This window comes from Patagioenas fasciata, chromosome 12 (genome assembly GCF_037038585.1).
Source record: "Patagioenas fasciata isolate bPatFas1 chromosome 12, bPatFas1.hap1, whole genome shotgun sequence".
NCBI classification, from domain to species: Eukaryota; Metazoa; Chordata; class Aves; order Columbiformes; family Columbidae; genus Patagioenas; species Patagioenas fasciata.
The window spans coordinates 19,233,418-19,257,947 of NC_092531.1; the positions used below are offsets into that span (position 1 = coordinate 19,233,418).

At 42.5% G+C, this 24,530-nt stretch overlaps 1 long non-coding RNA gene across 3 annotated transcripts in view; it reads right to left on the reverse strand.

The window, feature by feature from the left end:
• The window catches only part of LOC139828951 (uncharacterized), a 71,315-nt gene extending 49,906 nt beyond the window's left edge, over positions 1-21,409 (reverse strand). For all 3 annotated transcript variants that reach the window (XR_011741100.1, XR_011741099.1, XR_011741098.1), the window contains exon 1: positions 21,274-21,409. This is a non-coding gene — a long non-coding RNA (uncharacterized lncRNA). The remainder of the gene's footprint in view (positions 1-21,273) is intronic.
• Between the last annotated feature and the right edge of the window lie 3,121 nt (positions 21,410-24,530).

A 24,530-nucleotide genomic window follows, 5' to 3' on the forward strand; every position in this document is an offset into this window, starting at 1 on the left:
ACAGTGCATCCATATACAATACATTTAATCCAGTATTTTGATAAGCTAGTAAAAAAGAATGAAACCTAAATAGAACAGTAAAGAAGTGCAGGATCAATGGGTACCTCCAGTTGCCAGTAAAACTAAACTGCAGCAGGCATCTGGGAAGCCCATGTACCTTCATGGTTGGGAACATGAAATGTCATTTCTGCTTAGGTCAACCTGTCAATTCCTGTGGTCACACACCATATTCCCAAAGCCATTTCCAAATAGAAATTACTATAAATTGTGCTGCAGGGATATGAGATGGGAAACAAAGACTCTTTCAGGCCTTCTGTGGATGACAGAACAATTGTTAGCCAGTTGTAAAAACACTGAACTGATTCTGAAGGGTTTTTTCCTCCCTTACACTTGTGTAACTCGGTTTTCCAAGCACAAACTTAATTGCACATTGGGCTCATACACACAGGTATTGCAACAAAACAGGGCCATTACATGCAAGCCACTCCGTAGCTGACTTCCAAACTGCATAGCCAACATTTGCACACATAAGGCTTTTTGGCATGAAATAAGTTTTTAGAAACTGCATTGTTAACATTTCAAGTTCCTCTGAAGAAACCAGGAAAATAAGTAAGTTTAAAGAAAAACAGTGGTGAATTTTAATCGATTTTGCAGGTATGAATAAAACATAACACAGAAGAAATAAACCCCTGAGTGATGAATAAACCCCCAGGTTGATACAGAGGAAAGCAAAAGGAAGCGTACTACCATGATGAAAACTTCCCTGCCACTCCAGGAAAAGGCTTCAAATCTCTTAAGAGGAAGTTGTCTCCCCACATTTCTCAAGACTACTCAGGTTGTTCTGTTAAATGCTGTTTTAATGCTTCCCAGTCCAACCTCAGCCATGATTTGGTAAAACAAGCAGTATTTGAGACATTAAAAAACAAAAGGGGGGGGGAAAACCCAACATATTGACACATTAACTGAGATTTTCAGAGATCTCAAAAAAACCACAAACCAAAAAGTGAACAAAAGCCCAAATTCCTACCTCCTGAAAGAACAACAATTGATCATTGGTAGTAAAGAATTAAACAGTCACTAAAGAACACCTACAATATTCTTAAAATGCCTATTCTAGTCAGGGGTAATGTGGAATATTCTGGGACTACTCTGCTTTATATGGGAAAGATGAGATATATTCACTGACTCTACGGCCAGCAGAAGCAGCCTGTTACCTACCAAGCTAAATGTCATTGCCAGTCATTAAATTTTCTGCAGTCACTTGTCTAAACTGCTTTCAGGAATAAACTTTTGCTTCAGCATCTCTTCAAAACTCATTTTGGGTTGAAGTCTTTGAATGTTTTACCAAATACAAGGGAAATAACTGACTCCAGTTAAAATGTGAGCCCACCTCCGCTTCAGCTGCCTTTGCAGTTAGGAATGAAGAATGGGAGAGAGACACTTGATGTTGCCTCTTTATTTGAATCTGTTCAGCCACCTCGAATGACAAAGAGGATTCGGGTAGGAAAGAAAAAAACAAAATCAGCCTTTGGGACAGATATTTGACTGTCCAGATAATATCTAAAGCCAGTCTCACTCTCGTTTCCCATTGTGCATTACTGAAACATCCCTGGCTTTATGAAGTATCGACATTTCAGCTCGTTAGTATTATTTACCACTGCAGAGTCAGCAAGGGCTTTAACACTAGCTCAAGCCACAGAATATAAATAAGCAACTATCAGATCATCTTAGTGGCTGGGTGGAGCCCCTTCCTTTCCATCCGCAGCATTTCTCCCTACCCACTGCTGCTGTGAACAGGGAAAAGGAGTGCTTGGAACAGATTGCAGAATTCAGGTTTATGCAACAAGCACCTGTAACAGGGAACAATCCTTCTCATTTCTCTCTTTGGTCCACTGAGCCTCGAACAGAAGCACCAGGAACCAGAGGCTGCTTGTTCTTTCGAGGGCAGGGGGAGGGTTGGGAGGGAACACACAAAACAAAACAAAAAAAACACACCACTTTTTTTTTTTATAATTGCGTCAATCTTCACTTTTCCCCATTGCAGCACTTTTACAAAGTCAACCTTTTAGCTAACCTGAACCAGTCAAACAATTTCACTTCAAACATCTCTTGAAATCCACCTCCCTGGTAACCCAATAGTTCTCAGTACTGATCTTCTAGAAAGAAAACTGATGTACATGTGCTTACCCAAGAGAGAGAAGTACATGACAGAGAAGACAATGGGCCATTTCAACCCATCACTTCTCACTCTGCATTTTGTTTCTAGGGTTGATCTTATACCACACAATTAATACCAACAGATACTAGGACGTTCTTAATACCAATTTTCTTCACCCAAGCAAAGTGTTCTTGTAGATAATATGTATAAAGTATACAGAAATCTAGTATTAGTCCCTCTATATATTAGCCTATGGCTTATTTTACCATGTGGTTCCAGACTCTAGTTATAATGCTGTTGATGTCCCACTAAAAGATTTTAACTGGTTGCTAACACTAAGAGACACTTGTCTAAATACTGATTTTATTTTTTTTTTTAACCTCACAACACAGTCCTCATCTTTCCTGCATTTTTTTCTTTTCCTGAGTTATGTACTTAGTCCCTTTAACATTCACGACAGTCTGTTGGTCAACATTATACCTAGCAACCTGTTTGTGAACAATTATACAAGGCCAAAAAATTTTACATGAGAGAACTGGACCTAAAAAGACCAACCAATCTTTGGTGATCAAAACTACCCTAGCTACCCTAATATTTGCACCACGAAAATAAAAGGAATCAAAGTGTTTGATACAGGACAAACAGCATCTATAATTCACTAGCTGGGTTAAGGAGACACTTGCTAAAGAAAATAATCTCAGAAAAATGTTCATCTCTTGTCGTATCTTTTCTGTAAGAGGATCAGTAAATAATTAGATTTTTTTTTTCCCAACAGCCAGAGGGGCCATCAGATTTTTCTCTTTTAGCTTCTCAAAAAAAAGCAGTATTCTGCCATTGATGCTGGAGCTGTTCCACCACGACACACACCATACTCAGCCAACGTGTCAACAAATGCAACACAGCAGATGCTAACATAATTTTATCTGTTATCTTTTCCTTCAAGAAATCTCAATCTGCCTTTGTTTGCCCATCTGCTAAAAAAAAAAAAAAAAGCAACACCTGCCATAAGAGCATCCCAATCATTGTTCATTTTCTGTGTTCCTGAACGAAGACCTGCCTGGAATTTGAAGAACAGGCTTAATCTTTACAGTGCTGCTCCACAATTAACCCTACTCCCATCTCTGGCTCCAGCACAGCAGACATGATGGTACCTATGATGGTGATCAACAAAAAACACTGAATATGTCTTCCACCTTACACAGACCTCAGGTCCAACAAAGCTGCTCCTGTAACACCTAAAACAGGGTTAATATTTCAGCTAGTGCAAGAAACATCTTGGGTCTTGACACAAATTCTTCTGTGTCAGAGAGGATAAATAGAGAGATTGATCCCAGAACAACACTATCAGCCGGTTGCAGCTGGGAGAAGGAAGGTTTCATCTAGTCTGATCCCCCCTGTACTTCCCTCAGCTGTGCTTGTTTATTTGGGCTCCACTCAGAGATAAGTTTAAATGCATACTTCTTGTATATAACTATAATGCAATGGGTCAAGCTATTTCCCTGTGGTTCAGGCCAATAATCAGTTCCTAGCATATCATATTCCCATCCACATCCTCCAGACATTTTATCAGCTGGTCTATTCCGTATTATGCATCACAGGAAACGGAAAGGACTGAGGAATACAGAGTTGATGGAAGGTGCATGGCACAGAGTTTCATGGCATCAATTGGAAAAGCTCTAGGAATGGCTCAGGTTCTTCGATGGAGTTAAATTTACATGTGGTACAGTGCTGTGTGATTCAGGCTTGGCAAATGGAACCTATTAAATACCAGGATGAAGGCACAAAGTCTACTTGCTTGGCAAGACATTCAGTTTTATGATGTTTTTATTAGGGAAGGGGGGATTGGAGGTCTCAAGGACAAATCTCTCATGCATAAAGGTGTATTTCTAGCCAAGCGAGAAGACTATCATCAAGGATACACCTGGTTTCTCAAAGGGGCACAGATAACTTATTTCATTACCTTCTACCTCTACTCAGATTGGAACAGTGCATGTGCATATGAGGGAAAGGACAATTTTGTTGCTGTTGTTGATTAATGTTTATATAACCCTTCCAGATCCCACAGGAAAGGTGTTCTAGGTTTGTGAAACCATCCTAAAGACCCAACCACACAACAAATGAGTAGCATGTGAAGTAGTATCATCTTAAAGCACACTGCTAAATAAACCCATCATACTAAAAACATGCCAAAACGCTCTAAGCAAGAATGGATTTGAAGTTCATCTTCAGCAGAGATAAGTTGTTCTGCTCAACTAAATACAAATTTGTCTTGGATTCAGTTCCCTGAAAAAAATCAAGCCATTATTTCAATCAGCCACAATGACTTTTGTAAAGGTTCACAGCATACTATAGGGTGAAACAGATTCAGAAGAAATGCTTAGATTCCACCGGCTTCTGTAATTTTGATACAATTAGAGATGTTGTAAAGCTGATTGTCCCTTTGTTTCCCTTCTTTTTCTCTTCATAGACTCAGAGAAGCATAATCCTGAATTGATAGCTTCTCCAAATGCTCAGGCTATGATTTATCAGTCCAGGAGGCTGCAGTGGAGAAGTAATTGCATTAGCACTGCCACTGATAAATAGTGCTTTCTTCAGACTTATGAGCCGCTGAGGGCTAATTATGCCTCAGATTCCAGATTCCGTTCGGCTTTAATCACAGGGTGAATCATCTCCTTCCAAACATGGCAGATATTAATGGCAGCACATTTATCCTAATTAATCTTCCATGAGGAAGGCCTTTTCTTTTAATTAAAGACATGAAAATGTGCAAAAATGACAAAAGAGCATTTGGCCAACTAAGGACAAGAATCAAAGCACCTCAGAGGATGGTGAGGATTGTTTTCACAAGGAGATAACGTAATGAGCCATATTCATCCTTGGCATATGGATTTTGACCTTATTAAGCTGACACATTGAGACACATTCATCTTCAACACTTCAGCTAAGGGAAAGTGGTGTTGATGAAGGAATGGAGGACTCACTTCTAGCATCTTTGGCTTTGTGGCTTAGCCATTAGTACTCAAGCCCACCCCCAAGAGCTACAGGCTCAATAATGATGGTATGCAAGAGCCAGAAAAATCAACAGGTTATTTGGCTGCAGAAACCTGCTGCTGCCATCTGTCTAAACATGAAACAAAGAACAAACACTAGAGCTCAAGACACGGTAGAATCAAAATTTCCATCAAATCTAAACAAATGCAATCTTGCACTAGATGCTCTCTAGTTCCTAAGAGATGTTCTTCAAACTATCAAACAAGCTAATAGGCTATATGATATCAGCTTTCATAGAGCTTGCTACTGGGGACATTGTTCACAAATACAGGTTCAGACATCAGTCATTCTGCTGTAAACTAGATGCTAAGAACCTGAGCTTCTTTCAAAAGTAAACTTCTCACAGATTTTCTGTGTGCATCATGCAAAATACGTTCCTGTGAGAGATACTTTACTGTAAATAATTTGAGATCCTTTCTGCTTTATGATGGTTTGCAGCATCAAGAATTCCTTTATATTAGAGGTAAATTCAGGTGAATCTATGCTCATGGCACAAAGCCCTCTTCGGGCAGATATAAAATTTTTCCTATCCCGTATCTTAGATACAGATTGTGGAGGAAAAAAAAAAAAAAATTAAGTCAAGAATAGCAAGAACAACCCAGCCAGACTTACTACATTATTCGGAGTCAGTTTTCAGATTACTTACCACCCCTGTATGGTCAGTTGATAAATATTCAGCTAGGGTCTGAACAGCGAGGTTATAAACAGGCCATTATTCTCAATGTGAGGAGATAAGATGGTGGGATAACATTTTCTTTGAGATTTCTCATAGTATATTTAACTCAGGAGCTTTTTTTGTTCTTAGCATCTCCTGTAATTGCAAGAAGAGACCCTTACACAGTGCTGTCCCTGTGGATTTCACCTACATTTGTACCTTATGGCTTCCTTGAGCAAAAGGTCTTTTGGGCTGTATGTGCATGTACTGCTCTTTTAGTCTGCAAAGAGCAGAAAACTCTGTTCAAAGAACCTCTGAAAGGAGATGATAATGCAAAACAGTTCCTGCTCTGACCTAGCATATTTCAAATATCACAGCTTTAGTCTAACCTGATGGTTACATGGTGTTCCCAAGCACTGAGGAAATGTACCTACTGGTACATTAAGTGAGACTGCAGTCAATACTTCTAAAGTGCCTGTTTATGCTGCAGCAGAGAGCTGATAAACAGCCTTGCTTCTAGTTTCTCTTAATTTAGAATTCATTACATCTCTCTTTCCATGAAAGATAAACCAATAGCTGCCCTTGACAGCTGTTTTCTTTGGGGTCATTCTCTCTATCCACCCATCTACTCTTTCTTCAGGGGGTTTTGCTCACTGTAATGCTAGCTCTATCAATTTCATTCAATTCTTCCAACACAATCTACAGGGACTGAGGAGGACAGCAAAACCAAATGCATTTAACCATTTGGGTACCAGGCATCAGTGTGAATTAAGATAGCTGAAGAAACCGCAGGCAACAACAAGAGCTCTATCACAATAAGGAGCACGAGTAAATGAGAAGATTATGCCAAAAGGTGAGACACTCAGCAGGATGCCAGCTGGATTGACTTGAGATGTTTTATTTTGGTTCAGCTAGTATTGCACCTGGATGCAAACTCTGTCAAGGTCTCAGCTGGAGATTCAGTTGTACTAGCGTGTCAGATATGCACACAGGGCACATCCAGCCTTTTCAGAGCAATGAAAAATCCAGGACTCTGATTTATACTCAGAAAGTGACAGATATGACTGCCTGAAGAGTATGAGAATCCCCCCTTAGATGAGTGGCTCATGTAGCCCAGTGTAATTCCTCCAACACAGCAGCTGTAGGAGATGCTATTTACAGAATATGAAGCCTGTATGATCCCTTCCTCAGCAGGTTCCACCAATGTTCACAGTCATTGCACAAGAGATGTTGAAGAAAACATCACTGCGTACTCCCTTTAGCATCCATTCAGAGACCATTTGTGACATTGTCTTTTCATTTTCAATCCTGTTGTTATTTGAAAAGCTCCTCCAGTTGTTCTCCGCCTGAAGAAAACTGCTCAGGTGGGAAGCTTATCAACAAAGGTAAAGATGAGTCTGGAGAACAAAGGGCAATGGAAAATGAGCAGCTTAAACTGTACCATCCTCACCAGTAACTCAGGAGTATGGCAAGACATTTCCCAGTTCTTAAAGTCTAGAAAACCAGCCTGCCACTGTACAGAGGGTTCCCAGGGGCATGCTGAGGATTTAGTGTCTTCATTCCTATGGTGGCACCACACAGCTAAAATATTTAGACTATGAACAGTGCAAAAGCAGCAGCAGAGGCAGTGATATTCATAGTGCCCCTGTGAAAATTGCAGTACTGTCCTTTGTAGGACTTTTCATTGTACTGTAAGAAGATCACGACTCCTCATTTTAAGAGAAGCATGTACTATCCATCGGTTTCTCACATTATTCATTCCTCAGACACCTCTTCAACATCACAAAAGACGGGACTCAGAAGAAACGCACAAATTATTTTATTTCTTTTCACAGATGAGCTTATTTCTGCTCATGTGCTGTTATAAGCATTTGCTCACTGAAACTATGAGACCTATCTAAAAAACTCATGGTTAAGAAGAGGCAATCTGTGATAAATTAGTGGAGAATGGCAGAACAATATTGACAAAACTTAGATGGTCAAAGTTCCAAAATGCTGATAGCAGCAATGGACTTTAATTAGGTTTTTAAAGTAATCAGAAAACAGAGTGAGTATCAAAAGGCTTCCAGCTACACTGGGACTTAAAAAGAGAGTGTGTTGGGTCTTGAAATGTGTTATATTCTTCAAGCTGAAAAGACTTTGATAAAAACACTCCAGGCTTTTCAAGCTGTTTTGTCAGGGACATCCCAGAATTCCTTCCTGCCGTTCCTGGAACAGTTTATTCAAGCTTTTGTTCTCTGTCCAGTTGATTTAGACTGTCTGATACTGGGTCTGTTCCCAGATCAGGTGATTTGAAGGTCTCCAGGGACATGGTGGCCTCCAAAAGCCAGTCCATGACTTTGAGGACTGCTCATGGGATTGTTGGTGCAATCTCAAGAGTTTATGGCTAAAGACAATCGTGGGAGCAACCTCTGAATTAATCCTGGTGAATATGCTGTGTTGGCATTCAGTTCTGTCTCTGTGTTGATCCTGTTCTACAAGAGGGGTACAGGACAGAACATTAATGTATCTTGGCTTGGGCTATTAGCCGTAAATTGTTTATGGCCAAATCAGAAGTCAGTGTGGAGTAGAAAGCAATCCATTCCAACCTGTCACTTTGTACACCAGTAGATCCACCTCTGACATTACCAAGCTAGAAATTCTGGTCAAAAAAAGTCTGCTCCCCTCCATTCCACCCTCTGCAAAATGAGAGAAATGGCACCAAACATCAGAACTGGGACTACTATGCCAAACTTGCCTCTGCAAAGCAAAATCCTGTTGGTAGAAAACAGCATGTCAGAAAAAATTAACCATTAAGTGAACAAAACCTGTCCACTCCCTTAACAAAAAGGAAGCAGCTACTCTTTATCTGGTGAATGGGAAAGACATCAGCCTTCGTATGGTACTGGAAAGAGACCACGTTCCCTGGCAGCAAAGGCTTCCTCTCTCCTCATTTGTAACAAAAACCCACCTCTCCCTCTCTCCTTACCAACCTCTCATTAAAGGTTCAAATGATCCCCAAGCAGAGAAATGTAATTAGGATCCCACTCCTGGGAATTGCTATCAGTTTGCTCACACTGGCTGGCAAATGGTTGAACGTTTCCAGCCGCTTGCCAGGACACGATAGAGTTTCCAGCATCTTATGCCACCATACAGCACGGTGGCTCCCAGAGCTCAGGAGAAATACTGCCAGCAAGCCCTCAGCACAGCCCAGTTTCCAGTGTTCTCCTGATAATACAAACTGTCAGCCAGCATTTTTAATCGCAAAAACAGCCACTATGGAAGAAAGTAGAGATTAACCCATTGAGACACCCTGGCCCGCTTCCCCACAGGGGAACAATCTTGTTTAGAACCTCCTTTCACTGACAAACTCTATCGAGTGTCATCATTCACATAGAAAAAGGAGAAAGGAAAATGAAACAGTGGATCCATACTACTGAGGCATATTAGACCTCAAAAAAACCACTGCACTGTGTGAACAACCACAATACTGTAAGGAAATGCTCCTCTTTTAAAGACAGGTGAATACTGGCAAGGGACCTAGGAGAATTCTCCAGTCCACCTCAGTCATCCAGATGTACCGAGCCTGGAAAACAGGAAATCAGTCTTCCCTTTAGAACCAGGCTCTGTGTGACCTCAGTCCTGTCATTTTGCCTTCTGAACTTCTTTCCCCATCTGAAGATTCAGGCATTGTTGCAACAACTCAAATGTTCAGCCAAAGGTCCCAATGTGCTTACAGAAATACCACATCAAATGCCAAAAATCATTTTTAAAATTTCTTTGTTTATGTCTACAAGCTCCTGTGTTGCTTGTCAGAGATCTAACCAGTTTACACTATGGTTCCCTTCTGACCTATTAATCTGGTTTTTCTTCCAATTAAAAATAAATAAATAAATAAATAAATCAGCCATGTCTCTAATACAGCACCACCACTGGTAACTGGGAACCCTGATGTTCTCCAGCTGTGATGTTTTGCTGTCATGGCATGGATTTCATTCTCTGAGTTTCCTTGATCTTCAAGTCTTTGTGTCAGTTTTAGTCCTCATGTTGCTCCACTGGCCTGTCCTGTTATGTATGTTATGGTGTGATCAACTGCTGCGCAGCCAGTGCTGCAGCACACTGATGTATAAAGCCTTTTTTGTTTTAAAAAGGTGGGCTGATTTTTCCTGAAATGCACATAATGAGGAATTTCCAGAAGCAACCACCACTCTTGAACAGGTTCAAAATACAACTCCTTAAAATATTCAATACTGTTTTTACTACATAGATCAGAACCTCAGCATTTCTACCAACGCTTAATCTGAAGCAGTATAACATTGTATCATTCTACCATGGATCTATTTCTAAGATCAGGTATAAAACTGATCTGCAAAGGCCATAGGTCTTTCCTTTAAGAATAATTTTCCTGTTCAAGAAAGAGCTAGAATATGTCCCACCGTTGCAGGGTGTGAAGGAATGAAGCTGCAAGGATCAAATGAAGGCAGGGACATGCTGGAACAAGGACCAGGCACAGGTCAAAATGGAGAGGTCTACTTCTCTATGGAACAGGAGAGTTCCCATTACCTTGCACATTTTAAATCAAACTGCATGATGTACTACAGCAAGCATGATTAGAAAAACTCAGAGGGCAGAGAATTGAATCAGTTCATACTTTCCTTTTGAAAGGCCCATAATTAGGTCTTCCCTTTACGCTATTATCCTCCATTTTATTATTTTAAACCATCACATATACATTCTACTCACTCATTGTTCCCAGTACAATTAAGCTCCATTAAAACCACTGCTTTATCTAACAAGAAACAAACAAAATGCAACAATATCTGTGCGTGCTGCCCTCACTTGCTCTCTCTGCTCCAGCAGGTAGAAAAACACCATGTTCAAATTGGCAGCCGAGCTCTTTGCAGCTCTTTTGAACTATATCTTTAATTTCAGCTGCATCCAAGTTCAAAGACACATCAAATTCCTGCCCGGATTTTATATCTCAGGCTCAAACAAGAACTCTGGGTTAAGATGAGTAGATCCTTGCTCTATATTTTACAGGTATTCTACAGGGCATCAAAGTTTCATTTGAACTGTTACCTTAGAGCCAAGAAATATATTACTTATGGATCTCCAGGGAAAGTGACACAAGTGAAAGTTATTAAGTGCACAGCCTCAATATTTGTCTATCCCTTCCTGAAGAAACACAAGACAAGGCTACTTGCTCCTGGAGAGTAACTGGTCAATCACTTTAAAGCCCAAGAGGGGACAAAAGCATTAACTGTGGCATTAAAGCAAAGCATCGTTAACACCACTGTGTGTTCACAGGAGCAACATAATGAAAAGGGAATATTTACAGCCAATATCAGTTTATGCAGTGAGCACATCTGTCCCTGCCTTAATAAAGCCCGATTCTGAGGTTTATTACACTTTTTAAAAATGGTTAGACCTAGTTTTATAAAAGCTGAGGACCTTTATCAGCCATTGGCTGTGTATGGCATGCCAGCATCGCATCCCAAATTGCCAGATACAGCTGCTTCAGTGGCTGCATCATTCCAATCAGATTATAAACATGACCTTTTTAGTATTATTTTTCAAGTCTAACAGCTTTAAGCAAACACCTCACCCCTCCCCATGCTCCTCCCCCCCCCAAAAAAAAGAAAGCCTGTTTATAACCCCCCCCCAGAATTAACATGCTACCTGCCTAATCAGGAGACTCCTGTCTCAGAAACAGAACAACCTCACTCAGGAGAATTTTGCCAAGACATGGCTAGAAAGTGAGTTGTCAGCATCACCATATAACAGTGTTCACAGGGCTGCACGGGTTGGCCAAGACTGAAATGCCAGTGGATTTGGTGACATTTTGCTAAGTTTTGGTTGTCAGAGTTGGAGGAGGCAACAGGCGCTTTGATGACAAGCCTGAAACTAAAAGTGCAGCTTTGAAAACAGAAGAATGGAGAGCTGGTTGGAAATTTTATACATTTGAGCATTTATCACAGCCATGGTTGGTAGCTGGCAAGCTGTCAGCAATATACAGAAGCACACAGTGGATTATTTTCAACCAGCTTATTTTTGCAGCCAGAAGAGGACAAGCTTGACAATTAACAGCAATCATGTTCAGAACAGATACCAGCAAATTAACTCTGATTTTACTTTTTTTTTTCTCCTTGCCATGCAGTGCATCCTAAGGTCTGTAGATACAAGCGGACAATAAAGTGGATGCTGAAGGGAAAAACCCAAGGTCACATTTACAATGCAGTCAGGACAACTGTAGGAAAGGAAAGATAAAGTATTATTGCAAGCTAACTACAGCAGTGAAATTGTGTGAGCCATAGCAATGCTGCTGATAACAAAACGTTTATTTAGAAACTATGAGAACAGGGATGTCAGCTTTTTTCTTAGTGGATTTTTGGCTTCTCAGCCTTTCATTTTACATTTAAAAGTTGGGTGGTTACTTCACAGCCAGACTGAGTCAGAGTTATTCTAGCTAATCTGTAGCTATGTGTTAAGAGTTCCATAGAAAAATACTTCCTTTAATTTCAAGGTGGGATGAAGGGAGCTGTTGGAGGGGAATGGGACAGAGGAGGAGCTGGAATTTGTTCCTCACCATCAGACTTGATGATCTTTGTGGGTCCCTTCCAACGTGGGGCATTCTATGATTCTATAAGAGCTTCACAAGCTTTAAAGCCAGATATAACCACAGCTGTGCAACATGACAAATGCAAGCTTTGCTTTACTGACCTCAAAGGCTGATCAGCTCATGCTAATTAATTAGTTCAGCAGCACAACTTCCCAGCTCTGAAAGTCTACCTGTCCCAAATTCCCTGCTACCTAACATCAGAGCCCAAAACGTTTAAGGCCTTCAAATAGATGGTGCTAGGAAGAACTGCAACACTCATTAACATCACACACTCCTAACACCCCAGGAGGGAGGCAAGTCATGAAACAAAAAAAGACAAATCAATGAGATTGCAGTCCAGAGAATACCTTTCACTCTACATTATCAAATAAGGCACTGTTCTTTGACTTTATTTTCAGCCGACAGATTTCCAGACCTCTGGTCATTTCCCCAGCAAGGGCTTTGGACCACTGCAAGTAAAAATCTCTTTACAATAGGCTGCAAGCCTAGTTAAACTGCTATCCCTTATCACCAACATCCATTCCTGGCACATAGCACTTCTCAGTACTGTCTTTAGGGGGGGGTGGAGGGGGAATAAGAGAAAAAAACAAAGCATGATGAATCTTCATGTGACCTTTAGTGTAAATTTCCCACAGCAAGAAGAATCCTCAAGCTCCCTTGGCCAACATGTACACACTCAGCTGGCACAGGAACTGGCTCGAGACACTACCCTTTAGGCTGTTTCATCTATCGAGACAGGAGGCTGTCAGGTTCCTGCTAGACACGCACTGGCCCAGGAAAGGGGAGCGGTGGCAGTTTCCCTGAGTAACATGCAGCTGGGTATTTTGGCAGGAGGGAAAAATTAAAAACAATTCTAAACAACAAAAATATCCCAATGAAGAATTGGAAATACTTGCTGAACAGAAGCACTCTGAAGCCAGAGATCATTTTTCTAACCCGAGGGGAAGCACACCCTTGAGAGCGGTTGGGCAGGTAAGGGGTAACTGGAAGAGCATAAGGAGAATGGCAAAGCCTCTGTATATTGCATTAAAATTTCAACCCATTAACACCTCATATCCCCATTTCACTCTTGTTCTGTCTCTCCCAAAGGACTTGAATTCCACCATGAACTGTAACAAAGGAGGAGGAGTATCACTGAAAGACATACCTAGGTAAAAATGTCTTTCCCCTCCTTGCTCCTTTTTATATTTGTATAGAAAACGAAAGACAACTTTTCGTATTTACTCAGCGAGTGAAGGCAGTAATCCTTCCCACAGCAAAAGTATCACCTGGAGCATCTCACACTACCATCTCACAAAATCTGCATCAAACTTGAGAGGGGTTAATGGTTATCCTTTTTAACTTACATTTACAATACAAATCCAGAACTCCCTGGCTTATGCTTTGTACTCAAAAGGCTAAATCATTTCCTTTATGAAGATGTTTGGGGTGTGAAGAAAATAAATGGGTGCAATAAAAATAAATCATCTTTTTCTTTGCTGGTTAATTCATGTTATCTTGCCTATTGCCTCATTCAAACTCCATCAGCACAAAGCCTTTGGAGAGGAGAGAGGCAAACTTAAAAATGACAGTGGAGAGAGAGAGCAGGGAGAGACAGAAGGGAAGGAAAGATGAATTTTCAGATGAGATCTGAAAACAGATGGGGAGTGACTGAGGCATAGAGATTCATTGTTGTTGCAGAAATAGCTCTGAAGAGATTATTAAAAGCAGCCCATCTTATTCTGTCACACTGATCCACAGGAGCCTTTCCTGGAAAATCTAGCATCTTTCTCCCCCATCCCCAGCTCACAGCTTTCTACAATCAGTTCCACAAGTAACCACATCCTTTCCCCTAAGATCTTCTCTTCCCTTTTGCCCCTGCCTGGTTCTGGACGTGGCTGTGAGGGTGCGGTCAACCTGCCCTACACTACCTCTTTACTACCTGACAGTAAAAGCAGTAGTTGTCCCAAGGCTTCTCCACTTTATTTTGACACACTGGCTGGCAACCTAACAAGGTAAGCACATAGAGAAGCTTTTCTCCATGCTTGCATACACTGTTGGAATATAAGAACAGATATATCAACTTTTAATCCTCTGCATAACTGAGCACGATAGATTTGACTCCTACAGCATACTAACGGAACTGCTGATTTGACTGTTGAATCATGCCTTGGCTGCATGGAGGTCAAGACACGTATTTTGCATACATGTCCGTCCTTGCTAAAACCAAACCTGGTTTCTACTTAACTGGAAGTAGGGCTTTGATGACTTGCATGAAAAAAACACAGGGCTCCTTCTTTAGGTCTGAGCAAACTCTGCAGGTAAGACTTGAAAAATGTAGTCATCAGTAAGACCATGTAGACACTTCAGAGACAGACATTCACCTTGCTTCATTAATTCCTAAGATGTTGGCTTTGCTCAGATTCTTGATCAACTGCTCCATCAACTTCATTCTGTCAACCAAGATCTTGACACTCCTAAAACGGAATAAATTATGGTCTAGGCAAAGACTTTGCTCTCATTATGCCTTCTGACATCCTGAGAGGGGGCACAAGCTGTACTCACAGGTTGCTGAACTTATCACTCCCTGTGCCTTATGTTGTGCTTCACCACTGGAGCACAGGTATAAATCATACTTAGTGGAACAAGACCACGTATGAGAATCACAATTATTAATGGGGATTTTAAAGTGACTTTCACTAGCTATAGATGTAATGCCTAGGCTTATTTCAGCCTTTCCAATGGAGAGCTACCTTTCTGAAAAGATTTAAAGCCTTTCAGATAAAATTTTCTTATAACACAAAGGAGCAGAGGAGACATTCTTCCCCTTTCTTCCCCCAGCCATGCTGATTGTGATATATGGCAGCTGGTGAAAAGCAATTTCTAAGAGTATTAAGTATGTTTTTGCTCAGGTCCTCACTTGAGCAAAGCTGAATTGCCTGCCCAGTGGCAACTGATTTGCCAGGTTCCAACTTAAACAGCAGATTGCCAGTTACCCAGGCATTTCATATGCCTTGTATGGTCACTTATGTCAAAAACAAAGTACTTTTTGGGTGCTCCAGAATACACTTAAGAGGTAACTGGAAAGCCTCAACAGCCTCAGGGCATCTTTGCTTGCCACATCTGAACATTGCCTTAGGTATTTACTTAGTATAATTTCATAACAATTTCAGGAATGCTCCAAGGGTTTGAGTTTTTAAAGCTCTCAGAGGAATTTTATCTTTTCAACTGGACAGTAAGTTCGATCAAAAGATTTAGGGCTCAAGGTTTCATATCATGGATGGTGCCCTACAACAGCCCTGGCACATCACTATGTACTACTAACCCATAGAGAAACAAACGTACAATACGTACCAGCTCTGGATATTGTCCCCTAAAATAAGGGGCTTAAATCCTGCCAAGGGATTTGGATATGCCAAGAGTGGCCTATGGGATCACTAAGGAATTGCCTCAGAGGCAGAAATACCATCCATATTTCTCGCCTCTGTCCAAGGCACTGACCTCTTCCTTCACTGGCTATGCGACAGAAGAGATAAACACAGCCACTGACATGTCCAAACTAACCCCTCAGATAGGCAAGCCTAGGATAGGACCCTTTCAAGACACCTCAGGAGACATCTCTGGAGGCAACACATTGAGAAAGAAGTTTCAGCACTAGAATATGAGTTAGCTCTATTTTTTTCTAGAGCTGCATTAGTCTGGGCCAGAATCTACCTGGACAATCAAGCTGTGGCACCTGCTGATCACCAACCAACTTCATGACCAACAGCCTAATATATGGTGTCAGTGAAGAAGGAGATGTGATGGATGGTTTCTCTTGTTTGAAAATACACCCTAAGAGTGCTATTGGTTGTTCATTGTACCATTTAGCTGCAGGTGCACTCCTGCATCTTGTGACCATCTCTGTCTCATGCCATTCACAGCTTTCATAGTGTTACTGCTGCCTGACCTTCACCATGCCTTTCCCCAGAGCCTGTTGTAGCACAGACTCTTGACATTCAAATCATCAGTCTTTTCCTTGATAGATTTCCTCTTCCAGTCCCTTGGCTTAATATCACCTTATATTCCTCCAGGTCTAGGTAAGGTCTCTCCCTTATCAAGACCATTCTCAAGCAGGAAGTTAAGAAACAAGCAACTCTTAACTTGCAGCATCTCCCCGAAGATTCCAATTTCCAGAGACATTTCTGTGAGCACATGGAAAGGTTTATTTAGCTTTCCCCATCACTACTGCTGTCAGAGAGAAGAAAGTTTCTGCAGAGAGAAGATAAATAATTTGACATATAAGTGGGAGGAGAGATGCAGAGGGCAATTCTCAAGCCCAGTGCCAGTTCTGGGAAGGGAGCCACAAACAAAAGGCTCACAGCTCACAGCCACCTCCCTGCCCTGGGAAATTCAGGGGCCATCCCAAAGCTACAGGGTATAACAACATTTCATTATCGCACGAGGGGGCCCTATGAGACATCAGCATCAGCCTTTTCATCAGGAATTTCCTTAGTATATAACAGGCAGAAAGAAAATTATCTCCATTCACAATAGTGAATATTTGCCAGGCTTGGCTGCAAAAAGTCACCCCAGCTGTTACACATCAGCCCAGAGGAAAACAACTATTGATAAGCAGCTATTAAGTCTTTCACTGATGTCTCAGCAGTCTCTGCTCATCTTCCCATCCTGCAGGATTTGTAACCACATGCACAGATTTAACCAGAAGAACCAAATCAGCCCATGTCTGTGGGATTATTCAGATGCCAACTTGGTGCCCTGGAGGGGCTGAGGTAATATTCATGTAGCAGTGATTGAAGAGAGAAAGAAAAGGCAGAAGGAAGGAATAAGACAAAGAAGGGAAGGGCTAGGAATAATCTGCAAACTTCTATTAATCATGTTGAAAAGCAGCATGTCTCTCCCCTAAAAGCATCAAGGATGTTGCTTTCAAATGCTTCTGTTTTGTCACAGCTCTTAAGACTTCAGTACAAACATCTGCACATAGGAATTGATGCCTCTTGCTAGAAAGACAGAACATAAAAGTAGAAACTAGGACTCAATATATCAGTAAAGAGGAGATCCAAGTTAATTAGAATTGTTATTTTTTTCTTACATTCCCTCAGTATATGTGATAGGCCTCATACGAATGATCCATCCACCCAAAAGCTTTTCGAAGCAATGTTTGTACAACCAGCAGCTTGATAAATTTACCAGGGGGTTTGGGGTTTTCAGGTTAAGTGCAGTCCTTAAAATAGAAATTTCCCTCCCCCTGAGAAATTAACTCTTATGGAAATTGTTGAATCCTTCACTATTTTTCTAAAGGCAATCACTGCTGCAAGTGCCAGCAGTGGATTATAAGACCAGCCATAAAAATAACCAGAAAAAAATCACCTTAAAATTGTGTCTGTCTGCCAGAAATCCTGCAATCTGGCACCACTCAGCCAAAATCATCTTTTACCTCAGGAATTACTCTGGTTTTGTACAGTTGCACAGGCACAAAGCATTTGCATATAGATACAAAGCAGTATTTTCCCTGGCATTTTTGATCTTATTTTATTATGGACCCTGACAAACCTGAAAAAATAAAGGTCACACATTGCTCCGGATGCAACAAGCTATGCAGAAGTCACCAAAAATCCTATACAGTTCTTCCATTACCAGAATGGCAATGGTTTTTCTGCCATGAGCCTGCATTTTTTGAAGAAATTCTCCAAAGCCATGGACTAAGCCAGAACTTGAACTAATACCTCTAGGAGCATGAGGTCTGTGGACCAACATAGCCCTTCACACACCTTCAGCAGAACCAGACAAATACCGCTTTGGTTGCTGTCTGAGGACCCTTCACAACTGACACATCATTAGGAGAACTCTCTGCAGCTCAGTTTCCATCAAACCCAAAAGATTCAGATTTCTACTTTTTTTTTTCTTCCAGCATAACATTTTAAATCTCTCCTTAAGTTCTGGAAATGCATGAACAAGGGAGCAAGTTAACCATCACTTCACCATCTTTTTACTTATTCTCAGAGAACAACAGTCTGTCTTCCAATAAAATAAACAGACGAATGCTTGTCTATCATGGTGGCCAAACGAAAAAGCCACCAGGATGAAAAAGTCATTAAAGCGATCTCCAGCTTTGCTGTGGGCAAGGCCTTTCATACAGCTTGCTGTAGACAATGCTATTCCAGGAATCTTATTTTATGTCACTAACCACTCCAAACACATGCATGGACAACACATGTTGAATAAAACCATCCATATGGCATATCTTATACTCAAATGAAGATGGCTCTGCAGATAAGTGCTCCAAAGGAGACAAACTGGTTGCTGGGCAGGTCCATTGCTGACCTCTGATGGTCGGAGCCAGACTTACATGGCCAGGGACAGTCTCCAGGACAAGGTGGACTCTCGTAATTGTTCCTCTGGTGGTTAAGAACAAGCAGCTCCTGAGCTGTTTGTCTCAGTTCACCTAGTCAGCAGTGACAAGTTTGGGGTTAAAAAGCCAGACTGGAGAAAAACTTTGCTCTAACCCAACTGTCTCATCTTTGCAGACATCAGTTGGAACAAAATTTTGGATCACATGGGCAGGAGGAGGTTGTAAGTCAGTGGCAAGACCATCCTTGAAAATGGAACTGAGAGTCCCACTTGGTGCTCGGACCTCACCTAACCATAGCGAATATGCTCGCAACACGTCAGTGCCAAGTTATAGTACATGGGGGACCTTAGTGTCCAAATTTTCTGCCTGCTCAGCTACATTAAGTTCAAGGGTGACAGTACTGAAGCTACTGAAACCTCTTGTTCCAGCAGCCACAATTGTGTCAGGAACTCCACTCCAGGTATGAACACTCAAACTGAGTTCCACCATGACTGATAATTAGACATGGCTATGTCCTCACTGCAGAGTGACACATTAGAAATCTTTAAATAGGAAATATGTTGCATGGGGTAGGCACTGAAGGAGGGGTAAGGCATTTCAGAACAACTACTCCTTCCCCACCCCACTCGTCCCCCCTCCCCAAAAGTCATGGGAGCTAAAATAACATTTCTTTCAGCAAATGTCAAAAGGAGGAACTTTCATGACTCATCAGCTGTTGTTTTAGCCTGCAAGGGACTATAAATTACACTAATTAGAACACAGTATTTTTCTTCCAGTTATACAAAACACTGTCTCTTCCTGTGACATCTAAGAGCAGAGCCATCATGCAGGAGCGTGCTCCATACGTGTTTTAACTAGAATCCACAATTCACTTGCATGAAAATCCTCCAAGCAGCAAATTGGCAAGAGCTGGCAGAGCGCATCAAGCAAGCTGTGCTGAATTAGGAGAGGAGGGAGAGTAAATTAGTGGCAAATCAAACCTGTCCAACCAGAAAGGGAGCCATTCCTTACAGTCAGGGACTACAGCACCAGTATCACTTTCACTCTGAGCAGAAAGAAGGTAATTTATGGGGTCTTCAGTCACTTACACCATCAGTCCATGGAGATAATAAGTTCAGCATTTGTGACTCGGTGTTTTCCATGAGCAGCTTATTTGCGTTTAGCCACGTACACACACGGACAATCTCAGACAAGCCAAACTGAAAAGCCTGGCTATAAGCTGTCACTTCAGTTTTCAAGCCTGAACTATTCCAGCAAAGTAAAAGCAGAGATTTATTCAGAGCCCAACATCCTAAATCTGGCAATTACAAGAGGCTCCTGCAGAGCCATTGCCCTGACTCACCTTCCAGCAAGACTCCTTCAGACACAGATAGAAAAAAGGGGTTTTCTGCCGCACTCCCAGAGCGTGGCATCAGATTATGGAGCCCTGGTCTATACATCCCTCAAGGTGAGCATGTATGTGAACAATGTGCCTATAGAATAACAGTACTGATGAGGAGAGAGCTGCCCAAAAGCAGAGCTGTGTCTTGTGGTGTCCCATTCAACACAACAGAGTTTGACGGCTTTGGCTCATTTTCCCTTTCCGAGAAGGGAGAAAATCGCCCGACCCGTGAAGGTTGACAGGATTCTGTTGCCCACCAGCTGGTTACAGCACAGTTAAGTCCAGGGCTATGGGGCAGGCTGGAGGTGGATCTGAAGCAAGGAGAGAGATCACTATCCCCGGCCAACAAGTTATGAGCTAGATCTAATCACATGTTTTTTCATCAAAAAGCTGTGCTTTTCTCCTGAAGAGAGAATGACCTTCCTCAAAGCAGAACTCCATGCTGCTTCACAACATTTTAAAGAGTTTATTAAGTTTGACATGAGGTTTTTTTTTTGTTTCTTTCACAAAAATTTCATATATTGCTGTCTAGAAGCAATAAAATATCTACATTTTATATCGCCACCAGGCTTCTCAACAGTATGAAAAAATATGATTTATTTTTTTTTTTTTAGATAAAAGAATACCATCTTGTTTGCAAAGCCACCACACAACCCAGAGCCCAAGCAGGGCTCTGTCCCTCTCCCAGAAACTCCCAGCATAAACACTACAGCAACGTTGTCCGCTTATGCTTTGCGTGGAGATCGCAATCCAGGGGTTGGAAGGGAACAGTGAGGGACAGAGCCCTTAGATTAAGGCTGAGCTAAGAAATAAAAGCCTTTGGCACCAGCAAAACCCAAAGGAGCATTTCCCCAGCTGTTTGGAGCAGGAGCCTGCAGGGGTCCCTCTTACTACTCCTTGCAAAGCCACCACCACCGCAGCCAAAAAGCAGCTGGAGAGCGAATGCTTCAGGGCAGCTGTTACAACAACCCCCCCCTCCCAGCCCGGGTGGGGGGCACAGAGATGGACCCAGCTGCCTGCAGATGCCTCCCCTGGGACAGGGCCCCACAAGCGCTGGCTCCCCGCCCCACCGCCCGCAGGGATGTGCCGAGCTCCCCACCTGCAAACCACCTCCGCAAGGGAAGAAACGGCCACGTTTCCTTCACCCTTTTCTGCTGAAGTTAGCAGCTCCAAGAGTTCAGCAAGGATCTGGCGGACATCTGGCCACTTGGATTTCCAGACAATGACTCATACACACATCCTGGGACAGCAGAACCTGCGGCATTGAGAGGGGATATTACCAAAGGTCCCACTTCTCTTGATTGAGCAAGCTTTAATTGGCACCTGAGCCTCCTTTAGACCAGACAAGCAAGAAGCTAGTTCGGGTATTACATTCTCTCTCCAAAAACAGCCCCTCTAGCAAGGCAGCAATGCACCAGGCAAGGGGAACCAGACGGGCCTCTGCAGGGGGATTTGAATATGCAGGTCCACAGTCCAGGGCATCACCAAGGGAGCAACATTTTGAATTAGAAAACTAATTCCTTAAACAGAAGGAAAGATTCAGAAAGTTTGTTTCTGCTGTTTGCCATGAACCACAGCCCAGGTCCAACACATGCAAATCTCCTAAGCAAAAGAAGTCGCCAGCATCCCGGCCCAGGTTAGCAGAGAGCATGTTCTTGTCCTTCACACTTCACTAACACAGCACAGTTGTCCACAAGCTATCAAAGTTTGAAGAGCCCTAATCTAAAATAACACCTCTCAGCCAGAGGATTGTGAAAGACAAATAGGACACTGCTAGGTGCTGGAAGTATCATTCATTTAAGTACAGAAAATGTTGCTATTCTGCTGCTGGCCAAGATCTACATCATCTTTTTGAAGCATGTGCAAATATAAGTGGACCCAATGTTTTCTCACTAGGCCTTTTTAACTCTCAATTTCACAGTAAACAGAATCAAAAAGAGAGAAGAAAAATCTTTAGCTTCTATTAAGGTATTGTCACCCCAAAGAGATAGAAATATACTGCTCTGGAAGGTGTCAATGTATTATCCATGCTATAACAGGACAAAGCAGCTGGAGGTACAGCAAGGTAAAACTACCCAAAACCCATGTTATATTTATTCTCTCTGCAGAGCTGTTGCTTCTCAGAGATTTTCAGCAATTGCCAGCAGTACCCCTCTGCTCCCATGGGCCTTGCCCGAAAAGGAAGGAGCCCCTACACCCTCTTGCTGTCCCCCAATCCCTTCCTGCTCTGGCAGGGGAGCACAGGTTTCCTCTGTGTGGTGCTTGCTCAGTAAAACAGACAGCATATGGCATCCCATGATCAGCCATATGATCTCATCTTGTCTGACTGCTATTTTTACAGCTTGTTATTAATAAGCATAAACTAGGCATTTGAGGTGCCGTCACATTGGATATTCACACGCTCCCAGCCCAGATGGTGCTTTATCACGATTACAGATTGCCATGCAGAGGAGAACCATACACGGCTGTGTACAGGCTCTACTCCTTGTTCCCAGCTATGAGTAGGACATAGGTGAGATGAAAAAAGAGCAACAGGTCCATCCTCAACTCAAAGAAAATGATTCATTAGGAAAACCATAGCGCTAGTCCTACCTTGGTGAACTGATGGGGGATGAACAATGACCCACAGCTCCCACCAGACTCAGCAAAGCAAACAAAGCTCTCCTGGGGGCTTGGTGGGTATTTGTACTCTCTGAGCAGAGGCATCAGCTTAACAGCTGAGCCCCATAACTTTCATTATTTCCACACATACAGCAAGCTATCACTTTTTTATCACATTAACAGAGAGGAGCTAAATTTTGGACACCTGAGGATAGGCTCATCTGTGACTTCTCCCTTATTCTCACCAAAACTACCCAAAGTCCTCACTGTCTTCAAGTCCTCAACAGTATTAAACTCTGAAGCAGGGCTCAGGGGGTAAGTAGTGCAAACCTGAGGCTTCACAATGCAGATGGGGGACAAGTTTGCTCCTGAGATCCAGGAGCAGGTCTGATCCAGTGTTTCATGTGCTAAATAAATATGTTATAAAGTATATGAAGACATCAGGGACTTGCTCAACAGTAGCTGCATCCATGCCACTAGCCAGGGTCTAGTCTAGAAGGGTTCACTCAGTCTAAGTGAGCATCAAGGTCAGATTATTAAATGAGTTCAAAGTCCACATTTCAACCATCAAGTTCTTTAGCTTGGATGGACTCCAAAGTCCCTGGAGGCACTGCAGCCCTACCTTGACTAGTTTTCTCATTACACATCTTCCTGCAGAGACTTTTCCAACAGAGGCTGCAACAAGTTTCCTTTGACCAGGGAACAAAACTGGTCACCTTCCTGACCCTGTGACCCATTGTCATTACAGGGGTCAGCCCTGCTCACATCACGTGTTCAACTATTTTCATCTAGAGATATGGAGAACAGAATCTCTTTGAAGTTAGCGATACTGAGAGGAAGAAAGAAATGGGAAAAATGCTTTCCCAACACACGAGACACCACACACATGAAGGTGGCAGCAGCCTGAGAGATGTGAAGGGTACACACACACCAAGGCACTGGACTGGTTTCCACACAGATAAGCAAACCCCTCCAGTCCCTCAGCCTGCAGACCAACCCCTGGCTGCAGAAACGTCTGCTCATGTGCTTCTTATGACCTTGGCAGAAACATGAAGCTAGGGACAGAATCATGAGGAAGGAGCTGAAACGTTACTCACAGATGACAACCAGAAATCAGTGTCCTAGAGGTAGGAAAGTATCCCCCTGACTTGACTGCAAAAGGATGGGGAAAGAAAAAGTGCAGAAATGAGTCAGAGAAGGCAAAGTGTAAGAATAAGGCAACAGGAGGAAGAAGAGGAAGAAGGTTTTAAGGTTATATATAATGTGGAACAAGGCTGGCTGAGGAAAGTGGTGGGAATCAGCTGTTCCAAGCAGCCCAAAAATACTGTCCAGATGTTCACAGCCATGGGACCAGAGGCCAAGGCTGGTGCCTGGCTGAGGGAGGAGGGGCAGATGTGGCAGGAGGGGGAGAGGAGGGGTAGGGGAACAAGAGATTCACAGACCTCGTAAAACAGCCCAGGCTCTGTCTGCTCGCAGGGGCTCAGCCCCACACATAGATGCCCAGGGTTATTCCTGCAAAGCCAAGCACTCAAGTGTGATGTAGATGGGTGAACCTCCAACTCATGGAAAGCAAACATACGGCACAGCAGCCAAGAGCAGATGTGTGTGTTGAAACCTCGTTGGAGCTCCCATGTGGGTGGTGAATGAAGTGGTTCCTCCTTCCACTGCCTGCACTGGAAGCTGCAATGGAGGCTGGAAGGGCCTCTTGTCTTTAACGCCTCTTGCTGACCTTTACATGGGGCCGTGTGTGCTGCT